This window comes from Oryctolagus cuniculus, chromosome 1 (assembly GCF_964237555.1).
Source record: "Oryctolagus cuniculus chromosome 1, mOryCun1.1, whole genome shotgun sequence".
In the NCBI taxonomy this organism is placed as follows: Eukaryota; Metazoa; Chordata; class Mammalia; order Lagomorpha; family Leporidae; genus Oryctolagus; species Oryctolagus cuniculus.
The window spans coordinates 76,891,744-76,914,446 of record NC_091432.1 but is presented as its reverse complement, the minus strand read 5'-3'; the positions used below and the strand labels follow the sequence as shown (position 1 = coordinate 76,914,446).

The following is a 22,703-nucleotide window of genomic DNA, read 5'->3' as shown; positions in this document are numbered from 1 at the left end:
CAACACCTGTGAGACATTTGTATCTTACACGTGAGGAAGTCGACATCCCGATGGTTCAAGCAACTGCCCCCTCAACGCTGTCGCTTTCTTTCTTGGAGCAGCAAACAGGTTGTTTCTGGGGCAAGGTACACTCGAGAAAGAAGCCTTGTGAGAGCAAAAGAAGGAAACGCGGACCAGGGCGCTGGGGCGGGGCGGGGCGGGGCGGGGCGCGGCGCGGCGGGGCGCGGCGCTATTGGCCGATGCGGTGGGCACGGCCCCGCCCACCGCCGGCAGCCTGCGGCCAGCCGGGGGAGCCTGCACCCGCCGCGCAGCGCTGACAGCTGCTGGGCGGCCCCTGGGTCTGCAGCTGGCGAGCGAGCGAGCCACTCAGCCAGCAGCGCCGAGCCGCCAGCGTCCCGCCGCCAGAGAGGAGGCTCGCAGTGCCCAGCCCGGAGGAAGGTAAGGCGTCGCTCCTGGGCTGCCGGGTTTGGACTGGGGGCTGGCGGTGAGGAGACGAGGCACTCCGCGAGGCCGGTGTTCAAAGGAGCGCACCTGGGTCCTAGTCTCGCCTTCTCTGCCCATTTGCTGTGCTACCTCGGGCAACTTTATTTCCTTCTCTGGTCTGTCTTTCCTCTTCCGTTACATGAACGGGTCGAAGTAGAACGAGGCCCATTAGTCGTCTGAATTCTAAAATGTCAACTGAGTTTTGGCACCCGACATGCTCCTTTCCTCAGTTTCCCACCTGTTCAAGAGTCTCAGGCAGCTTGGGGAGGCGAGGTTAGGGAAGTTTTTCTGGGCTGTGGCGTTTTCTGGGGGCTTTTCAAGACTGACCCTAGGCTTGGGGCTGGCTTGGGGCACGACCTGGCTGCGGAATTAACCGCCTCCAGATTGCTCAGGTGAAGAACGGTAGGGCATCAGTACCAATTTCCAGGTGGGGTGTTGGGAAGGACGGGTAAGGCGCTGAAGACGTCTCCTTTGAAAACAAGCGGATCTGGGATCTGTCCTGGAATCCCCTTCCTCTACCCAGACCTCGTCCGGCTGCGAGCTGGGCGTCTTTCAGAGTGGAAAACCAACTGACTCAGGGACTCTAAAGCCGGTCCCTTTCTCCTCCCCATCGACTCTGAGGGGGCTCCTCTTCCTGCCTTCATGAAAAGTCCTTATCTGCGTTTAGCGCTGCTTTGGGACCAGCCGCCTCCTGGGCTTTGGGCCGGGGATTGGAGTGAAAGTCGTGGTAGAACACAGCCTGAATTGCCGGTCAACTGCTGACCCATACAGCCTGGCAGGGTGTGCAGAGCAAGTCCCGTGAGGCTATGGACAAACTCTGGAAGGTGGAATGGATTCAAAACTGCTGTCCAGCTTCCTGTCCCCTTCTTGGCAGCCATCCCAGCTATGATGGTGGCCCCTGTCGCTGGGAGGCAGGAGAGTGGCCGAATGGAGCTGTGGACTTTGAAGAGTTTCTCCTGGAGGGCTCCTCAGAAGTTCCTTTTCCTTCTCTTCCCCTCCTCCTCCCTCCTCCTCCCTCCTTCTCCCTCCTCCTTCCTCCTCCTTCCCTCACCTCTGGGATTCTTCTGCCCCTCCTCACCCTTAGTGTGGTTCCAGCTGAAATCATCAAGAGAAACCAGGAAGGAGATGAGAAGGTGCAGGCAAGAGGGCAGGGCAAGGCTGACTCTTACTGGGAGCTTCCTAGGGGCCAGGTACTGTTCTCTGTTCTCACAAAGCCACCTGAGGGAGATGGTGTACTGCACCGTGTTTTACACATGAGAAGCTGAGGCTTGGGAGGATCATTTTTAGCACATAGCTAGGAAGATGCATAGCTGGGTTTCAAATCCAGGCTTTCCAATTCTAAAATCTATGTTCCTTCCACTTTCTTTGTGCTCACCCAGTAAAGGGTGAGCTGGAATAAAACAGCAAAACATGACTAATATTATTGAGCTGTCATGGGTCCCGAGCACTGTTAAAGCATCTTAGAAGTGTTATGTCATTTATGATGCAGGAGTTTCAGTTACTCCACAGCGAGTCAGTGGCTGCTTTAGCCCTGCTCAGTAGCAGTGCTATTCCAGAAGACTTACCTGATCCCGCCCAGCTGCTAGTGCGTGGGCGAGGCAGGGGGTACTGTTTGCTTTATCCTAGAAGTGGTTTAGGGTCTAAATGAAAGATTGATTGTCCGCATCTGATCCGTTAGACCTTACCGTTGGCTTGTGAATGGTCCCACTGTCCCTTAAGAGGCCTTTTGCAGGCTTGGCTCAATAAACATTTGTGGAATGAATGAATTCACACCTTGTGCAGAGTAGTCTGCTACCCAGTAGAAATGTGAGGCAGCCCAGGCCCTACCGTCCCCAAAACTTAGGACAGCAGGCTGGGCAGTTACCTGCCTAGGGTCAGGGAGCTAGAGTAAGCTGTGCCTGTGCAGCCTTCCAGAGTTCCCTGGTGATTCATTTGCTGCCACCTGCTCTACAAAGAATTTTTAAAGATGTAGTAGATTAAGAAAATTTGGGGCTGGCGCCACGGCTCAATAGGCTAATCCTCCGCCTGCAGCACCGGCACACCAGGTTCTAGTCCCAGTTGGGGCACCAGATTCTGTCCTGGTTGCCCCTCTTCCAGGCCAGCTCTCTGCTGTGGCCTGGGAGTGCAGTGGAGGATGGCCCAAGTGCTTGGGCCCTGCACCCCATGGGAGACCAGGAGAAGCACCTGGCTCCTGCCTTCGGATCAGCGCGGTGCTGATCAAATTTGGCTTTTTCAACCAGCAGGAAAAGTGACTTGGTTTCCATGAAGTTGTTGCTTTCTCCGAATAGGAGAAAGATAAGATGGTACTGTTTCCTTTAGGGCTTCCTAGATTTCTCCATAGAAGGGCCTCTAATGAGAAAGAAGATGAATAAGTGCTCTTGGGAGTGGGCATTCAGGTTGGCTTCAGCAGACTTGAAAATTGTTTTAAGAACTTGAGCAATGTTTTTTCATTTAATTTCATGATACATGGACTTGATTTAAATATGAAATATGTTTTTCCCCAAAATACTTCAGTAAAATTGGTGTCCTGACACATTGTTTTATCTTCTTGGGAGCAGGGAGTACCCAGATGTAGAAGCAGGGCAGAGATTCTGGTCTGATGGCTGGGAGTACTCTGCATTTTTTTGGTTCACAGAAATAGTTTCTAAACTCCTTGGGGGAAACAATCAATTTTTCCATTGTTCAGAATGAAGAATATATTTAAAAAATAAAAATACACTTTGTTTTCTTATTATCAGAACTCTACATGTTCATTACACATAAAAATACAGATTGATAATAATAAGTAAAATAGAGGCAACTATATCAGAAAAAGGTAATGCAAACTTGGGATATAGCCTTCCAAATATTTTCTCTGCATCCATGTGAGTTAATAATCACAGTGAAAGGAAAAATGAATGCAAGCCTTAGTTTTGAAGGAATTTTCCAAGCTAAAAGCCATTTCAGATTGTTTTTGAACTAATGTAGAAAATAAGTTGCTTGTGAACCCGTTTACCCTGTTATTCCCCTGTGTCACTTAGTTTCCAGCAGAGAGAAACAGGGATGTGGGGGCTGTTGCTGAATTTACAGGTTCAAACTACACTCTTAGTTCAATGTCTCACATGTAGCAGAAAAGGTAGATCTTCAGTATTGTTATGCACAATTTAGTTTACTTGAAAGGAAGTGTTACAGAGAGGAAGAGCTAGAACTTCCATCCTCTGGTTCACTCTCCAAATGGCTGCAATAGCCAGCGCTGGGCCAGGCCAAAGCTGGGAGCTAAGAGCTTTATCGGGATTTCCCTTGTGAGTGCAGGGGCCCACAAACTTGGACCTCCTCCTCTGCTTTCTCTGGGCACATTAACAGGGAGCTGGATTTGAAGTGGAGCAACCCAGACTCGAACCAGCACCCAAATGGGATGCCAGAATTTCAGACAGTTGCTTAACCCCTTACACCACAATGCCAGCCCCTTGTGCACAGTTTGAGCATAAAATTCAAAAGCTAATTTACACCATGAAGTGGAGAAGGCCTTCTATAAGGTCATTGCTCCAGTGTGTGTTTTATTAAGTCTATGACCTTGAACAAGACAGGTGATTCCTTTCCTTCCCCTGACAGAGTCACTAAGGGGATCAAGTGTCAGTTGTTATTGTTTGTTACCTCTATTAAAAAAAGTTATAGAAAGATCAAAATCATATTCACTCTTTATAAAATGCTGAAATCCAACACTTGGCTTAACATTAGCAGTTAGCTGTTCTGTAAATATTCGATTGTAATCTTTCTCTAGATTTTATCAAAGAATGTGGGATTCCTTGGTGGCTAATACCTTCTTCAGCTCTTCCTCAGAATTCTGACACAAGAAAAGGATTGAAGATAGTCCCATTTTACAGAAGAAAGGCAAGCGTGCCTTTCGGGGGTTATTCATTTGCACAGGGAATTCCAGAGCTCCTGAGAGCTGTCTTAAATAGTTTTAAGGCAGAGGCATGCTAGGAGGAAGCCATAATAGCAACTGGAAAGGAAGTCTGCCTGTGGTGGGGTGGAGTGCTTGGGAGTGCCTGTAGCCATTGCCTCAAGGGCTGCATTCAGGCATTTACCCTGCCCTTGGCAGCTCTGGGGAGACAAATGGGCACTGCAATGGGAGGCAGGTGGCATGACTTCCCTTGCATCTGTCAAAGACAAGCTGAGCAATCTGGGTTTAGTTACACCCTCTCCCTGAGCTTTGGTTTCTTTTATCTTAAAGTTAGGGAGATGGATCAGATAAGGTTCTTTCCAGTCTTAAAAGCTGATTCTGGGTTATTTTCCATTAATGTCTGCTCAAATAGAAGCCTGGTAGAGGACTACCGCATGCAGATGACTCAGGTGTCAGAATGTGTTCCTACTTCTGTTGCTTTGAGCTTACTGGTGGCCCCTCATGATTTTTTGAGGATCTCTCTGACTACCGTCATGCAGAACATGTGATGCCCTAGATCATTGAGATGAGAGTTGTTTTTATTCATTTATTTATTGAGCTAAAATCTCCAGAGACTGTCAGGATGAGAGAACTGCTTTTAAGCTATTTTGGAGAAAGTAGGTTGGCAAAAATAAAAGTGTGATTTTTATGATAATAAGGCCTATTTGTTTCATTAAATACTGGATTCTCATTTTTATAAAGATTTATTTACATTTGAGGGGGAAGAGAGAGAGAGAAATCTTCCATCCACTGGTTCCCTCCCCACATGACCACAATGGCTGAGACTGGCCAGGCTGAAGGCAGGAGCTGGAAGCTTCTTCTGGGTCTCCCATGTGGGTGGCCTTGGACCCAAGTACTTGGGCCATCTTCCACTGCTTTCCAAGGCACAATAGCAGGCAACTGGATCAGAAGTGGAGCAGCTGAGATTTGAACCTGTGCCCATATGGGATGCTGCCATCAAAGGTGGTGGCTTAACCCACTGCACCACAACACCAGCCCCCAAATAATTCTTAAGTCACTAACTATAGTAATTTTCCTTAGTGTCTATTGGGTACTTTGGCCCTGTGCTAAGGTTTTTCAGAATGTGGCACAAGCATCTGACCTTACTCTTGAGTGGCTCAGAGCTGGAGAGAATAATAGGAGGAAACAAGGGAGGAGAGAAGGAAGGCAGCTAAGGTTGGAATAGAAAGGAGATGAAAAGACCAATCTGGGAAAAGACTGAGCCCCTGGGGTCTTATACTGTGTGTTCAATTCTGTGTGCATATAGCCTGGCACAGTTCTTGGCACTCAATGATAGCTTAGTAAAGTATGTTAAATAATAAAATGAAAAAAATCACTCTTCTGGAAAGAGGTCTTGGCTAAAGTGTGGTACAGTGTTTCTGTGCTGGTTCTGGTGACTTCTTTACATATTTGCATCCCTATCACTTTGATGATTGAGAGAAAAGAAGGCCAAGATAAAAGCATTTTCTAATTTCATACTTTCTGGACTTTGTAGCTACATGTATAAATATATTTGGTTTAATCCTTAATAAGTCATCTTTATAAATATATCAAGAAACCTTTGGGGGAAGGGATATATAAGACTAGCAAACAATTCCACAAATTTGCATTCTGATTTAGAGGGAAGAAGAAAGGCATCACTTGACTTCTGGGTGAATAGATGTTTGTTTCCCCTTGCAGAAGCATTGTTTTACTGTAAGTCTTGACAGAACTGACGCCATCAGTTTCTGATCAGACAGATGTGTTTTGTGCTACCATTACTCACGGCCACAGGCGCCTGGCTCTTCTGCCACTGGTTGAGTCACTTGACTAAAACACAGGGCTGTGAGGCTTAGAGCATGAGCTGGATCCCAGGCCAAACTGAATTGCTGAGTCAGAGCTGTGCCCTGACCATTCCTGCCTCCTCTGTTAGTGGAGTAAGACTGCCCTGTGGCATGTTAGATTCTTTGGGGGAAAGGTTCTTCATCACTGTTGGTTTTAGACTAGAAATTTGAGTTTTTGAAGTAAAGGGCCTGGGTTTTCAATTTGATTCTTTTTAGAATGCATATTGTTTGAGTTCTACCATCTTGGGAGATATTCAGGGATACATCCTTAGACCATTGCTAGCCCCAAGTCTGTGACTATTTTCATACCCTGTAATCATCTCTCTGTTTTTGAAGATTGGGGATGATCATATCTGCCTCACGAGGATGTTCAGAGTCTCGAATGAGGCCATATATTTAATGAGAATGAGCGAAAACTCGAGATGCTGTTGTGGGGTGCTTGACCAAAGATTCAGCAGCCAAGCACTCACCACCTTCTATCTAGTGCCATTTCTAATTCAACTAGTTTCTAGGTGACATATATTCAAGGTAACTTATGAATGGTTGAAACCACAGGCATTCAACCTGAAAATGTTATAGGTGTACTGCAATCATGGCACCTAGGATAATAATTGGCTATGTGGGGCTCATCTTTCTCAGTTGTTTTAAAAGTATCTTGCCTAATCTGGTATGTCTTTGGTGCTAATGTAACATACTGCATGTGTCAGATCTGATTGCCTCAGACTGCTTTTTTCAACCCTATCAGGCAAAGAAATAATGGCATCTGACATATATAGAGTGCATATTATATACCAGACACTATTTCAAATACTACCTTTATCAATTTATTTACCCCTTACAATAATCTATTAATATTATTTTTAGTACTTTTTCATTTTTCTTTTAATTTGAAAGAGAGAGAGAGAGAGAGATACAGAAAGAGATCTCCCCACCTACTGGTTCACCCTCTAAATGTCTGCAATAGTCACACTGAACAAAGCTGAAACCAGCAGGGGCCCAGAACTCATTCTGGATCTCCCATGTGGGTAGAAGGGATTCAAGTACTTGAGGCATCACCTGCTGCCTCCTAGAGTGCACATTAGCAGGAAAGTAGATCAGGAGTGGAGGAGCCTGGACTTGAAGCAGGCACTCTGATATGAGATTTGGGCATCCCAAGTGGCGATTTAACTGCTGCAACAAATGCCTGTCTCTTTGGTACTATTATTATAACTATCTTGTTGTGAAGAAATTGAGACACAGATAAGTTACACAGCTAATAAGAGGTGCAGAGATTTGAACTCAAGCAGTCTGATTCCACAGCTCATGTTCTGGGTCATCAAAAGATAATCCAATGGGCTGGCGCCGCGGCTCACTAGGCTAATCCTCCACCTTGCGGTGCCGGCACACCGGGTTCTAGTCCTGGTCGGGGCACCGGATTCTTTCCTGGTTGCCCCTCTTCCAGGCCAGCTCTCTGCTGTGGCCCGGGAGTGCAGTGGAGGATGGCCCAAGTGCTTGGGCCCTGCACCCTCATGGGAGACCAGGAGAAGCACCTGGCTCCTGCCTTTGGATCAGCGTGGTGTGCCAGCCGCAGCGCACCGGCTGCAGCAGCCATTGGAGGGTGAACCGATGGTAAAAGGAAGACCTTTCTCCTTGTCTCTCTCTCTCACTGTCCACTCTGCCTGTCAAAAAATAAAATAAAAAAAAGATAATCCAGTGTACCCTAATTACATTCTGCTCCATTGCTCACGTTATCAGGAAGCAAACTGATTTCCTTCCCTTATGGTTACAAAAGCCAGGGCTGGGCCAGGCTGAAGCCAGGAACCAGGAACTCCATTCTGGTCTCCCATGTGGGTGCCAGGGATTCAGCACTTGGGTCATCATCTGCTTTTCAGGAGCATTAGCAGAGAGCAGGATTGGAAGTGGAGTAGCTGGGACTCAAACTGTCACTCTGATATAGGATGCAGGCATTCCAAGTGGCAGCTTAACCTGGTGCTCCACAATACATGCCTCTTGGTCAGTGTTTGGCCACACAGAATAGTACTTGAAAATGGGTTTGTTGCAAAAATTTAGGAAATTTTGTTATATAGAGATAGTAGTAATGAATTAAGCTTGAATATTTCAGGAAATATTTTGGGGGCGGGAGACGACACTAGACTACAAATTGATGAGTCATCAATTTAGTGGCCTTTTTAAAGAATCAGATCTTCACTATAATACAGTAACTGAAGTGTTGTGCTTAAGAAGCTGAATACTGGTTCTATTTATATTAGGTAGATCACATCATCTATGGTCCTTTACTTGGAAGAGCAAAACTGGTCTAATTTTCTTTTCCTTTACAAACAATAACAATAACAAGAACATGATAATACACAGAATGTGAGATATTGAGTATATATTATATGTCAGTCCTTTGCTCATCTAATTGGTAGGGCAGCTCTCTGAATGAGATGATAATTATCCATTTTGCTGATCAGGAAGTAAGATATAGAGGAGCTAAGTGCCTTGCTCAAGGTCATACAATAAACAGCAAGACAACATTTGACCTCAAATGACTGACCTTGACTCTAAAAAGCCTGGGCTCTTTCCACTACCCAGTTCTATGTTAATGAAGTGGAGGTTCTTTAGAGCAGGAGATGTTATGTTCATGCTTATTGAATTTGTGTTAAGATATATTGCTTGGCATGGATCTTGTAAGAGATTATACTATTTTTTTAAAGATTTATTTATGTATTTATTTGAAATGCAGAGTCACAGAGAAGCAGAGGCAGAGAGAGAGACAGAGAGAGAGAGAGAAAGTCTTCCATCTGCTGGTTCACTCCCCAAATGGCTGCAGTGGCCGGAACTGGGCTGATCTGACGCAGGATCTAGGAGCTTCCTCCAGGTCTCCCACGTGGGTGCAGGGGCCCAAGAACTTGGGCCATCTTTTTCAGCTTTCCCAAATCATAACAGAGAACTGAGGCCCCTCTTATCCACATGGTAGATCCAGAAGAAGTTCCTAGCTTCTGGCTTTGGCCTGACCCAACCATGGTCTTTGTGGTCTTCAGTGGATGGAAGATCTTTGTCTGTGTCTCCCTCTTTCTCTGTAACTCTGACTTTCAAAGAAATCACAAGTATTTAAAAAAATAAAGGACCAAGGTGTGCTTTTGGCAAAATAATTGAAGCTTGAACCCAGAAAGAATGTTTAAGCCCCATTTTTTGTATTTCAAGTATTGAGTTTAAGATTCTAGCAATAGTTGGCACCCAATGCATGCTGAATTTCTCTAGTGCTTTGCAGAATTTCTTGTGCGCAGTTATGTAGTACTGTGGTTAGCAGTTTGAGTTTATTGGCAACAGGAGCAGGGAGGCTCAGATTGTACAAGTATTATCTATGGGAAATTGTGAGAAGCTGAGTAGCCCTTCTCCTTAAGTGTTCAGGTTCAGACACAAGTACGCATAAGTGTGTGTTTGTGTGTTTATAGACCTATGTTTTTGTTTTCCAGAAGTGTTGTCTGCTTTATTGAGACCAGAGGGAAAATCTGGCATAAATAAATAAATAATAAATAATAAATAAATAGAGAAACAGGCAGAGAGAGAAAGAGAGAGAGTTAGTTCCTTGGGGAGAGCCGTGTTGGAGATTAACCTTGGTTACTAGAGTTGCCTAAATAGAAAGATAAGCACCTGTTTCCCGACATGAACTCATGGATGGCTGGGAGCCGAAGGTACAGAGATGTGACTCCACCTGTCAAATTCTGCTAGGAACAGATGTGTCCCTTCCATGGAACTGAGCACAGGTGTTTGCTTGGTGTGTGAGGAAGTGAGAAGCAGATATGTTTGTCTTTTCCCTTCTCTGGAAGACTTCCTCCACAATTATCCTCTTAGCAGCAAGTCTTGGGCTGATATTCAGCACACTGGGACATACATGGGAACATGCATCCCTGAAAGCCTCTTACATGCTAGATGTTACATCTTACGTGCTACATCTTACATACTAGACCTTTGAAGTTTTTTCCTTTTGTGTGCAAAATCCTATGTTCACCTCACTGTGTTTATCAGGCCTTAGATTAGTCCTTTGACAGCTTTTAGTTTGGTCTCTCTACTTCGAGACCAAACCTTCTGATGAAGTAGTCAGTTCTTTTGAGGTGTGTCTGTGTGCTTTGTCACCTATGGGTGTAAGTACTGTGTTTAAGTTTAGTTTAGTATGTAAGTATGGTATGATTGGTTTGTCTTTACTAAAAATTAGTTGTTATTCTTTCAAAACTATTAAATAGTGAAAATTTGTTGATAAGAGGAACATACTCTTGTAGGATGAATGTCAGCCTTGGCGACAAGTTAATTCATTCAACAAACACTCTCTGAGTGTTTACTATTTTCATTGTGTGCTGGAACTTGTTTTAGGCTGTGTTTTTCATTGTGTGCAGAACTTGTTTTAAAGTCCTGTGGGAAAGACAGATTGTGAATAATTACCACACAGTATCATGTTAATAGTCACATGTGAACGCAGAAGAGGGAGGTAGGGTGGTCAGAGGGAAGGGAGATCATAGTGCTAAGGTAGGACCTCCTGGAAGAGGTGATACTTGAGAGGAAACCTGGATGAATGGGAATCAGAGAAACAGTAAGGGTGGGAAATAGTGTGATGGGCACAGTTTGATGTTCAAGGCTAAGCTGACAGGAGCTGAGGCCAGAGAGGCAGGCAGCAGGCTGATCATGTCCTTAAAACTGCAGCTCTGTGGTAATTCTTTCCAAAGTCTTCCTGGTTTATCATAGCAGGAAGTTTTCTTTCCTTTCTCTAACTGGCTTAGTGTTTGGTTTATACATATTTATGGCTATCATCACACACCACTGTGTTTTACCATTTTTTATGTACTCATGATCCCAAAGTTCTTGGAGGGAAGGGACTGATCCTGAGCCCAGAGCCCATCAGTGGACACAGTGCAAGTGTGTTGAATGACTATATTTTGAAACAGTGAGTTAGTTCACTATCTTTCTAAGTATTTTAATACATTGATTGGCTATAGGAATTTTGTGGTAAGTGGGAAGTTATTCATCAGATATTTAGGGTTTTGTTTCCATGTGTGTGGCTAAAAATGAACATAGCACCCCTGTAACTGATTATCATAATAAAGGTTGGCTTGTAAGCTAGCCCTTGGTTGGCATCTGGGAACTTGGATTTCAAGAGGGTTCCCACCTGTCTCAACAGTAAGAGTTGCTCACTGTACCTGAATTATGCAAATGTTATGATTTATGCTGAGTACTTGCTTTTCTTTGGAGGGGAGGGAGTCTGGAATTTGGGTACTTACCAGGCAGAGGGTGTTTATGTGACTGCACTCAATAAAAACTCTGGGCATTGAATCTCTAATGAATTCCTTGGTTTGGTGACATTTCATGCATGTTGTCATAGCTTGTCCTATGTGATCCACATCCTTGGAAGCTCATACCTGGTTTTCACGAAACTTAACCTTCTGTGTCTTCTCCCTTTGCTGATTTTGCTTTGTATTGTTTCACTGTAATAAAAGATAGTTGTGAGTATGACTGTGTTTTCTCCTGTGACTCCTCTTAGTGAATCATTAAACCCGGGCTGGGCTGGGCTTGGAGATCCCTTCAACACACCATAAAATGTCACAAATATAGAGCCAATCTCTTTTTTGAAGCTAAGACTTTGGAAATGTGAAAGACTGAGAAGCTGTTGGTCCTTACATGACAGGAACCCATGCCTTAAGATTGTATGTCTATGGGTATGAGAAGGAGCTGAAATTCTCCCGAGTTTCATGGTTTTTTGTTCTTCTGTGAATCAAAAGATTTTCTTTTGGAAATAAAGGGCAGGCTTTAAAATGCCAAATTTTGAGTGTGTCAGAAGCTATGACGACACCTTTGTTTGAAAGTAACCTGGGAAAAGAAAGGCTCAAAAAAAAAAAAAACCAATTTGGGATCAGTGACTGTGGATTAAATGTGGTATGAGATAGATGAGTGGGCAAAAACGGGATGGCCAGGTTGGGAGAGCTATGTAGACTTCTTAAGGTTTTGTTGGAGCACATAGGCTGTAGCTGACAAAAGGAATGACAATAAAGAACCCAAAACTTTCTAACATGATATTTCTATAGAGCTTTACAGTTTTTAGAATGCTTTCACATATGATAACATTTAACATTAAAATAACTCTATTACAGAAATGCTAATATCAATTTACATATGAGGAAACTGATTCAGAAAAATTAAATAGCTTTCCTAGAGTAATATAAGGGTACTTCAAAAAATTCATGTGGAAATGGAATTAAAGGATAAGTCTGTTTTGGTGCAAAAAATATGAAGTCCACACATAATTTTTCCATAATATGCATTTTCTATGAATATTTTGAAGACCCCTGGATGGTCAGTTTGAGATATAACCAGAGCTTCACTTTTCTGACTTTAAAACTAGATCCAGTAACACTTAAGAGATGTAGTCTCCAAGACTCCAGATATGTTCAGGTTTTGCATTTAGTGTAAAGTGTATGTTTTTGTCAAACTTCAGATAAGAAAGACATTATTGAGTGAATGAAAAGAAAGTAAGGCAAATTGCTTATCTGTACTCTAAGAGTTATCCTGTTTGCAGATAACTGATGGGGAAACAAATAGCCAAATGTGTGTTCTTTTTTTTTTTTTTTTTTTTTAAGATTTATTTTATTTATTTGAAAGAGTTACAGAGAGAGAGAGAGAGAGAGAGACAGAGAGATAGGTCTGCCATCCACTGGTTCATTCCCCAGATGGCCGCTACAGCGGGAGCTGCGCCAATCCGAAGGCAGGAGCCAGGACCTTCTCCTGGGTCTCCCACTTGGGTTCAGGGGCCCAAGAACTTGGGCCATCTTCTGCTTTCCCAGGCTATAGCAGAGAGCTGGATTGGAAGAGGAGCAGCTGACTAGAACCAGTGCCCTTATGGGATGCCAGCGCCTCAGGCCAGGGCTTTAACCTGCTGTGCCACAGCGCCAGCCCCCCCCCCTTTTTTTTTAGTGGCTGCATTTGGGATTTGGTTAGAAAGAGAAGGGCAGAACAGCTAGGAAGATGTAGGCTGCTGTTCCAGAGTACATGGTACTCTGTAGGATAAAGTTGACACCTTCTTAGTTGCTTATGGGAAAATTTGGGTGAAAAAGCTTCTGGAGAAGGGTTGGTTGCATTTTTCTAGCATTTCAGGTACTCCCAGAGTCCTAAAAATGTCAATTATCATAACTAGGCTGTTAGAAAAGTTAGGGGCAAGATTTGCTTAAGATTCCCTGTCATTATTCCTCTAACTCAGGCGATGAGATCCCTTAGATATTTTTTTTCCTGCCTAGAATTAATAGGTGTTTAGGGCATCTGTAATGCTGGAATTCTATTGTGTATCAGACGTCAGCTAGAATTTTAGCATAAAATGTTTCTTTAATCATCAGAAAGATCCTCAAAGGTAGGAAATTTACCCTTTTAATATAGATAAGGAAAATGAACTGTAGATATGTTAAATATTGGCCCAGGGTCATATAACTATTAAGTTCATATCTGAATCCCAAATAAGTGCTTTTTCTCCACTGTGCTGCTTGAACACACTAGTGTGACCTCATACAATAATATTGGATCATTATATGAGCTCTTTGACAAGTGTCAGCACTTATGTGGGTGTCAGCAAATGCTAAAGCTCTTCTGTTGGGAAGTTCAAGCTTCCCGTGCCTCACTGGAAGTTTTAAAGAAGGGAATTTCTTTGGCAGTGACAGCTTATGTATCAGCTCTATGCTTATCTGTTACCTTTCCTGTGTCCTTTGGGACTCACAGGGTGGCAACCTTCCTAGCTCTCTTCACAAAGTGATAGGTATAAGGGAGGGGCACTGGTGGTCTGCTCTGTTTTTTAAAAAATTTTTGAAATCTGCGACTATTTTTTTTATAATATCTATTTTCCATGAACTTCAAAAAATGTTTAAATTTACTTACTTTAATTTTATTTGAAAGGCAGAAAGAGACACAGACATACAGAACCTGAGAGATCTTCCATTGTTTGGTTTACTACCTAAATGCCTGCAACAGCCAAGGTTAGGCAAGGCTGAAGCTGGGAACCCAGAACTCAGTCTGTGTCTCATATGGGTGGCAGAGACCCAAATACTTGTACCATCATTTGCTGCTTCCCTGGGTGCACATTAGTAGGAACTGGAACTGAAAGCAGAGCTGGGACTTGAACTAGGCTCACCAGTGTGGGATATGGACGTTCCAATAGGCCTCTTAATTAAATGCTCTGTTTGTTGATTTCAGAGACAGCTTGGCTGAGGTCATCCTTTCTGTAGATATTTGGCAAAAACTCATCATCTGAGAATAATCTGTCTTATCAATTTTAATTGGTGGGTGAGGATTTTTATGCTCCAGAACTATAAGGAAGAAAATAGAAATGGACAATTTAGCATTTGCTCGACTATTCTTATAGTTTCATCTTGAGGCATGTTTTTAATATAACATTTATTTTAGATAATCACATTGCAGAAAGAAACAAGGCCTTGGGCTCTAAAGGGTGCAGTGGAAAGTGTTGACCTTGAGCAAATAAATTCAACACCTGGTACAGTGCCCAGCTAGGGACACAATTGACATTTGTTAAATGAATGCAATTGAGACTACTGGGCCCAAGTATCTGGCTTCTGCTGTCCAAAGCACACAGCAGTCCAGTCTCCAGCTCCCGTTAGTATTCTCTGACTGAGGATGAGATTATTCAACTTTTAAAAATCAACTGATGAACCTTGGGCTAGGCCATCATTGTTTCAAAAAATGCAAAGGAAACATTTTTTCTTGGTGAGTTGTGATTTTATTTGGTATGTTGAGAATAGATTTATTGGAGATGTTAGTAATAATAACAGTTGATACATGCATTGTGTTCACTATGGACTCTACACATTAGGTCCTTTAACATCCAAACTCATTTAATCCTCACATCACTATTTTAAGTATTATACCAGTGAGGAAGCTAAGTAACTTGCCCAACGTCACATGGTAAGAGCTAATTCTGAGACGTAAATGTGGAAACCAAAGTGCAGACACTTATGCTCTTTACTGATATTATAAGGAAATGGGAACCTGGGCATTTTAAAGGCCATGCATTTCTTGGATTTTCTTGGTTTATTTATTGGAAGAAAAGTACAGGTAAAAGACTCTACTTGCCATTAATTCCTGGAGGAATTCCTAGAAATTCTGCTTTTCCTTTTTTTTTTTTTAAAGACTTATTTATTTATTTGAAAGGCAGAATGATAGGGAGGGAGAGACAGATAAAGTTCTTTCATCCCTTGATTCATCTCCCAAAGGGTAACAATTTCCCCAGGTGAGGCTAGACTGAAACCAATAGCCAGGAACTGGGTCTCTCATGTGGGCGGCAGTAACTAAAGTACCTGGACCATCTTTCGCTGCTTTCTCAGAACCATTAGCAGGGAACTTGATGGGAAGAAGAGCAGGTGGTACTCGAACCAGCATTCATATGGGATGGCACTATTTAAGTGTGCCTTAACACTGTGCCACAGAACTGTCCCTTCCTTTTTTTTTTTTTTTTTTTTAAGATTAATTTATTTGAAGGGCAGAACTAGAGAGACAGTCACATCTTTCTTCTACTAGTTCATTCCACAAATGGCCATAAAAGGCAGGGTTGGGCCAGGCTAAAGCCAGGAGCCAGGCGCAACATCAGGATCTCCCATACGAGTGGCAGAGGCCCAAATACTCGGGCCATCATCCATTGCCTTCCCAGATGCATTAGAAGGAAGCCGGGTCAGGCATGGCGTAGCCAGAACTTGAATCAGGCACTCTGATAAGGTGGTATGGTCATTCCAAGTGGCAGCTTAATCTGGTGCTACATAACACTTGCCCTACATGCTTTTCTTTTAATTCTATGTAAACTTCAAATAATAATTTAAAATCTTTTTCAGAAAGAAGTAGTAATTCATGTTTGAGTCTTATTTCTTGCACTTTTCTTTCCAATATAATGATTTTTTCCCTCCCCTTTCAAAGACCAAGTAATTAGTAGAAATCAAGCCCAAAAAAGGAGAAAAGACTTTGTCAGCGCAATTTCCCTAAAAGGGGGACCAGTTTATGGACCAATATCTTGCTTAGTTGGGATTTAGGTACTCCTGAGTTTTGTAGTGTAAAAATCTATTATATGACTTTAAAGAATAGGAGGTTTTATTGTATGTTCTGTTGTCCATTAGAATTCAGATCTGCTCTTTAGAGCCTTTGGGAGATGAGAATTGAGGAACTGTGAGTTCTTTACTCCAGTGAGTTACAAAATGTCATTAATTAATGGTAGAGAAACATTAGTAAAAATTCTTATTTTGACATTTTACAGTTACATTGGACTTACTGTTTAGACCACATAGTTATTTTTAATTAAATATTTTGAAGTTCCATATTTGCATTGAAGGAGGGTACTGAGTAAAACAATGTGAACAAGCTTGTGTGCCAAATTCCAGCCCAATTCTCCAATCTTTTTTTGGTAATAGGATTTTTTATTTGTGTGTAACTAAATAATGTGACAGCTGTGAGACCAAAACCATGAAATGCCTATTTGTTTGTCTGTTGGAACAATTTCCATGACAGGAAATGTTGAGGGCATACTCTTGATTTCTAGGCGCAGGTTTATAAAACACTGGTCATGAGATATATCAGCTTAAATTTCATGGATGTTGTAAAAGCTGAAAGTACATGAAATTTTTCTCCATGTCTATCTCTGATAAACTTTGTAATTTGGAGTCTTTAAAGAGAAAAAAGAAAACTCTCACCTTTATACATAGAATTTAATAATCAAAAATTTCAAATTCTTTCCTTCCTTCTGGTTATCTGTATTTTGCAGTGAAGGAGAGATAACAAAAGCTCTGAATCAAAGAATGTTGGTGGGAGTGTGTGTTTATTAACAAACAATTTCTTCTATGATTCCTTTTGTGAAATTGTCTTTTCTCTTTGGTTTATTGTGTCCAAGGAATTCTTATAGGAAAAGCGAAAAAATATCACTCTGGAGACTCCAAGTTGCTTACAATGACACATTTCATAGGCGCCCCCTACGAAGATAATTCACATTAAAAGGACGAGACATCTAAGCTATGTGTTATGCAGTGAAAAGTAAGCAGCCTTGACTTGGGAAAAGTTTTGCCTTGACAGGCAAAATAACATTTGGCCTCCACTACCCTAACTGACTCCACTACCCTAACAGTCTATTCTGAACTACCCTAGAAATCCAGGTGAGCTTGAAGGCACTCTATTGGTAGAGCCCAGGACCATCTCCAACTTGAAAATCACCCCTCACTGGAGGTTAGGTTGGTGTTATTGTTTCTCTAGGAGTTAAGTCATATTCAACAATTAAGAGCCTAACCTCCTATGCCAATCTTTCTCTGGATCTGTTGCTACCCTTCATCTCACCCTTTCTACCTGACTTCTTGTGATTGTTGTTGAGTATGTTACCAAATTTAGCACATAATAATCACCTGTCCTGTGGAATTCACCAGTTAGGTATTATGTGTAGGTTTGATCTTCTCAACTAGATTTTATGTACATCAAGTTTATTAATTTCCTTCTCTTTAAGCATTTGTATTCCCACTGCAGCTAGTAGATTTCTCAGAGAAGGAGGTCGGGAGTTTTGGGTCTTTTGTGGTTAGAAGAAGTTCAGAAAGCAAACATCTACTCACAGCATGTATTCCTTTTCTTAGGAGCTCAAAGTTAAGATGTATGACCCATATGAGTTACTGTCAACATCCTGCTAAACTCCAGACTCATCTGTTACTTTGATTTAGGAAAGAGGAGAAGGAGTGAAGTGGCAACCACCTGACTTTCTTTGGAATTTTTGACTTAAGGTGGAGGAGAGGGAGTTTAATGGGCACTTGTGAGAGTCCTCAAGTATGTATTTGAAGAGCTATTGCAGGTATGTTGGAAAACAGCTGTATCCTCAGTACAAAAGGGAACAGATGCAGATTAGATGGTAGAAACTTTATATTATAAGGGAATGGTCAACCTTTAGAGTGGGAAAAGTACTTAGAGGAAATCTATCCCATTCCTCACTCCAGGACTCACAAAGCCAGGAGGTAGCACAGCCAGTTTGAATCAGTATCTTCAGGCTTGCAGTTTGATGTTTTCTCATAATCTTCTACTCCCAGTCCTTACTCATTGCAAACATTGTGATGAGATGTGCAAGTATTATACCTACAAAGCTGAAGGCTCTTCCATTATGGAACGAAAAAAAAAATTATGGAGCTTATTTATTTGAGAGACAGAAGAGAGAAAGAGGGAGACAAAGGGAGTGAGCTCCTCCATTTGAAGGTTCACTCTTGAAATGCTGGTAACAGCTGGGGCTGGGCCAAGCTGAAATCAGATCTAGGAACTCAGTCCGGGTCTCCCACATGGGTGGCAGGGATCCAACCACTTGGACCATCACCTGTTGCCTCCTAGGGCATGCATTAGTAGGAAGTTGGATTTAGGAGTGGGTTGGGACTCAAACCCAGGGACAACTAACGTGGGATGTGAGTCTTAACCAGTAGATTAAATTCATGGGCCCTTGAATTTTTGTAAATTAAAAATCTAGATAATTGTCTTCCTAGTGAGGTACAAGTAAAGAGAAATATTTTTTCTGGACTCTGAGCTAGAGTATTATATACTGAGAGGTGGGTATATTTTTCTTACAAGATGCACACATTTGTTCACATGAATATTTCTTCTGCCATACTTCATTTATCCCTTCACATTAAAGTGGTTTCTGGAGTCCTTGGTTCTCTTCTGTGGAACTGGGCTCTGGAAGGAACTACCAGTACCATAAGGCACACCTCAGTTTCCGTGAATAGACATGCAAGAATCCTCAGGTATGTAGGAACCAGGAATCACAGCAAGCTGCTAGGAGGCTGTTTGTGAAATACAAATGAATTTATAAGGAAAGAGAAAGCACAGCATTTAGCATGTAGTAGACACTTAATAAAGAATTGTTTAATGAATTATGCTTCTCCTCCCTCTTTTTCTGTTATAATTATGCACGTGGAAGAGAGCCTAATTACAAAATCAGTTTTTCCTCTTCACCTTATAGTTACATAGCTAGTCAGGAGCTTTGCTAGGGCTAACTTCAAGTCTTCTTCTGTCTCTTGATATATTCTATTAGATCTAAGTGAAATTGCCTTTTCCGTAGGTCAAAGTTGAATAAGTTTTATAATGATTTAGCCTAATATGTTGTGAAGAATCTGCATTATATACACTATTATTTCAGTAACAGCAATAATAACTTTGGCTTTCTCTCTAAACCAAGAAAGCACGTAGTAGTGTAAGTTAGTGTACGGATCAAGAACACCAGCTATGAGAGAGTGGATTCTGGGTTTATTTCCTTGGTCTTTCTAAGCTGAAGTTTTCTCATCTTTAAAGTAGAATAATATTATATACATTTTTCTCATTTTAAAGATTAAAATGAGATGATCCTTTTACGCGCTTAATATAGTGTCTGGTGCATAGGAAATACTTAGTAAGGGTGCTATTGTTAATTATTTTACTAAGGAAGAGAATATGGCTTTAAAAATTTGTAATTCTGGGAAACATTCATCTTTTCTGGGATTTGCAGATACCTGTACCTTCATTGTTTGATATGGGCAGATCTTCAAATTCTCTCTGTCTTATATGCTTCTTCTAGTTACATAGAATGTTCTTGTAATGATAATCTGGTCTTAAGACCTTTGCTTTGACATATGTGTTGTGTGTCATGCAAGATCATTGTGCCAGAAGTAAAGCAAAGAAATGTCAGTGGGCAGAATTAGACCATAGTGGTAAGAAGGAGACTTTCTGTATCACAGTCACAAATGATTCCTTCTCAATTTCAAGCAGAGATCAGGAATATAGGAAGGCCTAAAAATGCTATTGACTGACCAACAAAATGAGTTAGGTTATTTTTTAAAAACTGAAACCTGGGTGTGCTGTGGTGCAGTGGGTTAAGCTGCCACCTCTGATGTCATCCATAGGGGTTCTGGTTCATGTCCTACTTCAGATCCAGCTCCCTGCCAATGTACCTGTGAAAGTAGCAGAGTATAGCCCAAGTTCTTGGGCCCTTCCATCTATGTGGGACACCTGGATGAAGCTACCGGCTTTGGCCTGGCACAGCCCCGGCCGTTGAGGCCATCTGGGGAATGACCCAGCAGATGGAAGATCCCTCTCCTTCTTCTTCTCCTATTCCCTTTCTTTGTAATTCTGCATTTCAAATAAAATAAATAAATCTTAAAAAAAAAAAACATCTGGAACCTTGAAACATATTCAGTGTTTGTCTAACCCTGCTTCATGGGTCAGCAAATATATTCACTGCCTGGGTTTGGAGACACCCATGTGTAAAGTATTTCTCAGAGAACTCCTCATGACCCAGTGACACATCAAGAGCAAATATGTTTTCAGACAGCTGCACACTTGGGGGAGAAGTTACCACCCTCAGGTAAGAGTAGATTAAGACACTCCCAGTACTGTGAAGAAGCAGTCGGCTAATCTTGAAAACAAATATCTTCCCTAAGCAGGGATAATAAGCAGAGGCCCTCCCTCCAGCACCTCCAGCCCACCATTCTTAATGTAAGGGGCAGGAGGCTTTTCAGATGTCTGTGCTGTCTATGGACAGAACCATGGGAAAGAAGAGAAAGCCCAAGATAGGCTGTCTTCCACTGTGATTTGGGGGAAGGACTTGTAGCACACTGTCCTAATAACTATATAAATTGCCTTATTTCCTTATACTTGAACTTGCCTCTTTTTACTGCATCCCTTGTTTACATTGACTTTGTCCATGTTACTTTTGCCACTGTAAATGTAAGCAAAATTTTATCTTTAGAGGAGGGTACTATGTGAATAAAACCCTGGTCATTTGTTGAAAAGACTGCTTATGCTTATTAAGAATTGACTGTGATTTTGCTGGGAAAACTGGATAAACATATGCAGAAGACTAAAATACAACCCCCTCAGACAAAAATTTACTCAAAATGGATCAAAGACCCAAACATAAGACCTGAAGTGATAAAAATATTAAAAGAAAGCATAGGGGAAATACTTCAAGACATTGGTATATGCAACGATTTTACAGATAAGACCCCAAAAGCACACGCAGCAAAACCAGAATTAGACAAATAGGATTGTATCAAGCTAAGAAGCTTCTACATAGCAAAGGAAATAATGAACAGAATGAAGAGATAACCTGCAGAATGGGAGAGAATTTTTGCAAACTGGTCATGTGATTAATATCCAGGATTAATATCCAGAATACATAAGGAACTCAAACTACTCAATAACAAAAAAATCCAACTTAAAAATGGGCAAATGATATTAACTCTGTTCAAAAGAATAAATTCAAATAACCCACAGATTTATGAAAATAATATCAACACGATTACTCATCAGGGAAATACATGTCAAAATCACAATAAATTATCTCATTCCAGTTAGAGTGGCTACTATTAAAAAGACAAATGCTAACAAGGATGTGGAAAAAAATGAAACCTAATGCATGATTGGTGGGAATGTTAATTGGTACAGCCATATGGAATACAGCATGGAAGTTCCTCAGAAAACTAAAAACAGATCTATTTCACTTGTGGGTATATGTCCAAAGGACCTGAAGTCAGCATATGAAAGAGATACTTGTACACCCACGTTTACTGCAGGATTATTCATAATAGCTAAGATATGGAACCAAGCTAAGAGTCCCTATATAGATGAGTGAACAAAGAAAATGTGGGTGTATATATACACAATGGAGTATTTTTCAGCCATAAAAAGAATGATATATCATTTGCCATAAAATGGATGAAACTAGAAGTCATCATGTTAAGTAAAACAAGTCAGATTCAGAAAGATAAATATCACATTTTCTCTCATATGTGGAAGCGTAAAAAAAAAAGCCAATGAGAATGTAGAGTAGTAATTATCAGAGACTGGGAAAGGTTTGTGTGGGAATAGATGAAATTTGGATAATGGGTACAAGGACATGGTTAGAAGTTCTAGTGTTCTATAGCACAGTGGAATTCACAATAACCTATCATGTATTTTATGAATGGGTAGATGAGAGAAGCTTACAGGCTCCAAGCATAGACTGATGATATGGATGGGGAAGCACTAATTCCTTGATTTGATTGGTACACATTGTGTATATTTGTTGAACTGTCACACTCTACCCCACATATATATGCAATTGTTGAATGTCAATCAAAAATCTTAAAAAAATATATGAAAAGAAATGTTACCAAACCTGATTTGAAAATTATCCACTGAATATATGTGTTGAATTATCACAATGTACTCCCTAAGTATGTACAATTAAAATAATTCTTTTAAAAAAGCTTAGGGAACTAGTAATATCAATTGTGACAAAACTTGTCATCATATAGAATTATGAAATGAGTATTAGTTCTTGGAAGTACCTAGGGAAGGCTAAAAAATTTTTTTTGAGTTATCTAGTGAGGTTAGCATTAAGCATTTAATGAGCTTGACATTTTATGAACTATGTCTTCTTCACATAGCAACCTGCAAAAAAAGTATCATTCCCTAGTTCCTCAATGAGAAATCTGAGG

General features: G+C 41.5%; 1 protein-coding gene across 25 annotated transcripts in view; it reads left to right on the top strand.

Annotated features, from left to right (window-relative positions):
• The first annotated feature begins 241 nt into the window (after positions 1 to 241).
• Positions 242 to 22,703, top strand: part of SYTL2 (synaptotagmin like 2) — a 131,613-nt gene continuing 109,151 nt past the window's right edge. For 13 of the 25 annotated variants that reach the window (XM_051821084.2, XM_070076382.1, XM_051821075.2 and 10 more), the window contains exon 1: positions 242 to 438. The gene's annotated coding sequence lies outside the window, so the exon portion shown is untranslated. Of the gene's footprint in view, positions 439 to 1,567; positions 1,674 to 22,703 lie in introns of those variants that run through there. The other 12 variants (XM_051821095.2, XM_051821104.2, XM_051821076.2 and 9 more) reach the window with 4 other exon arrangements.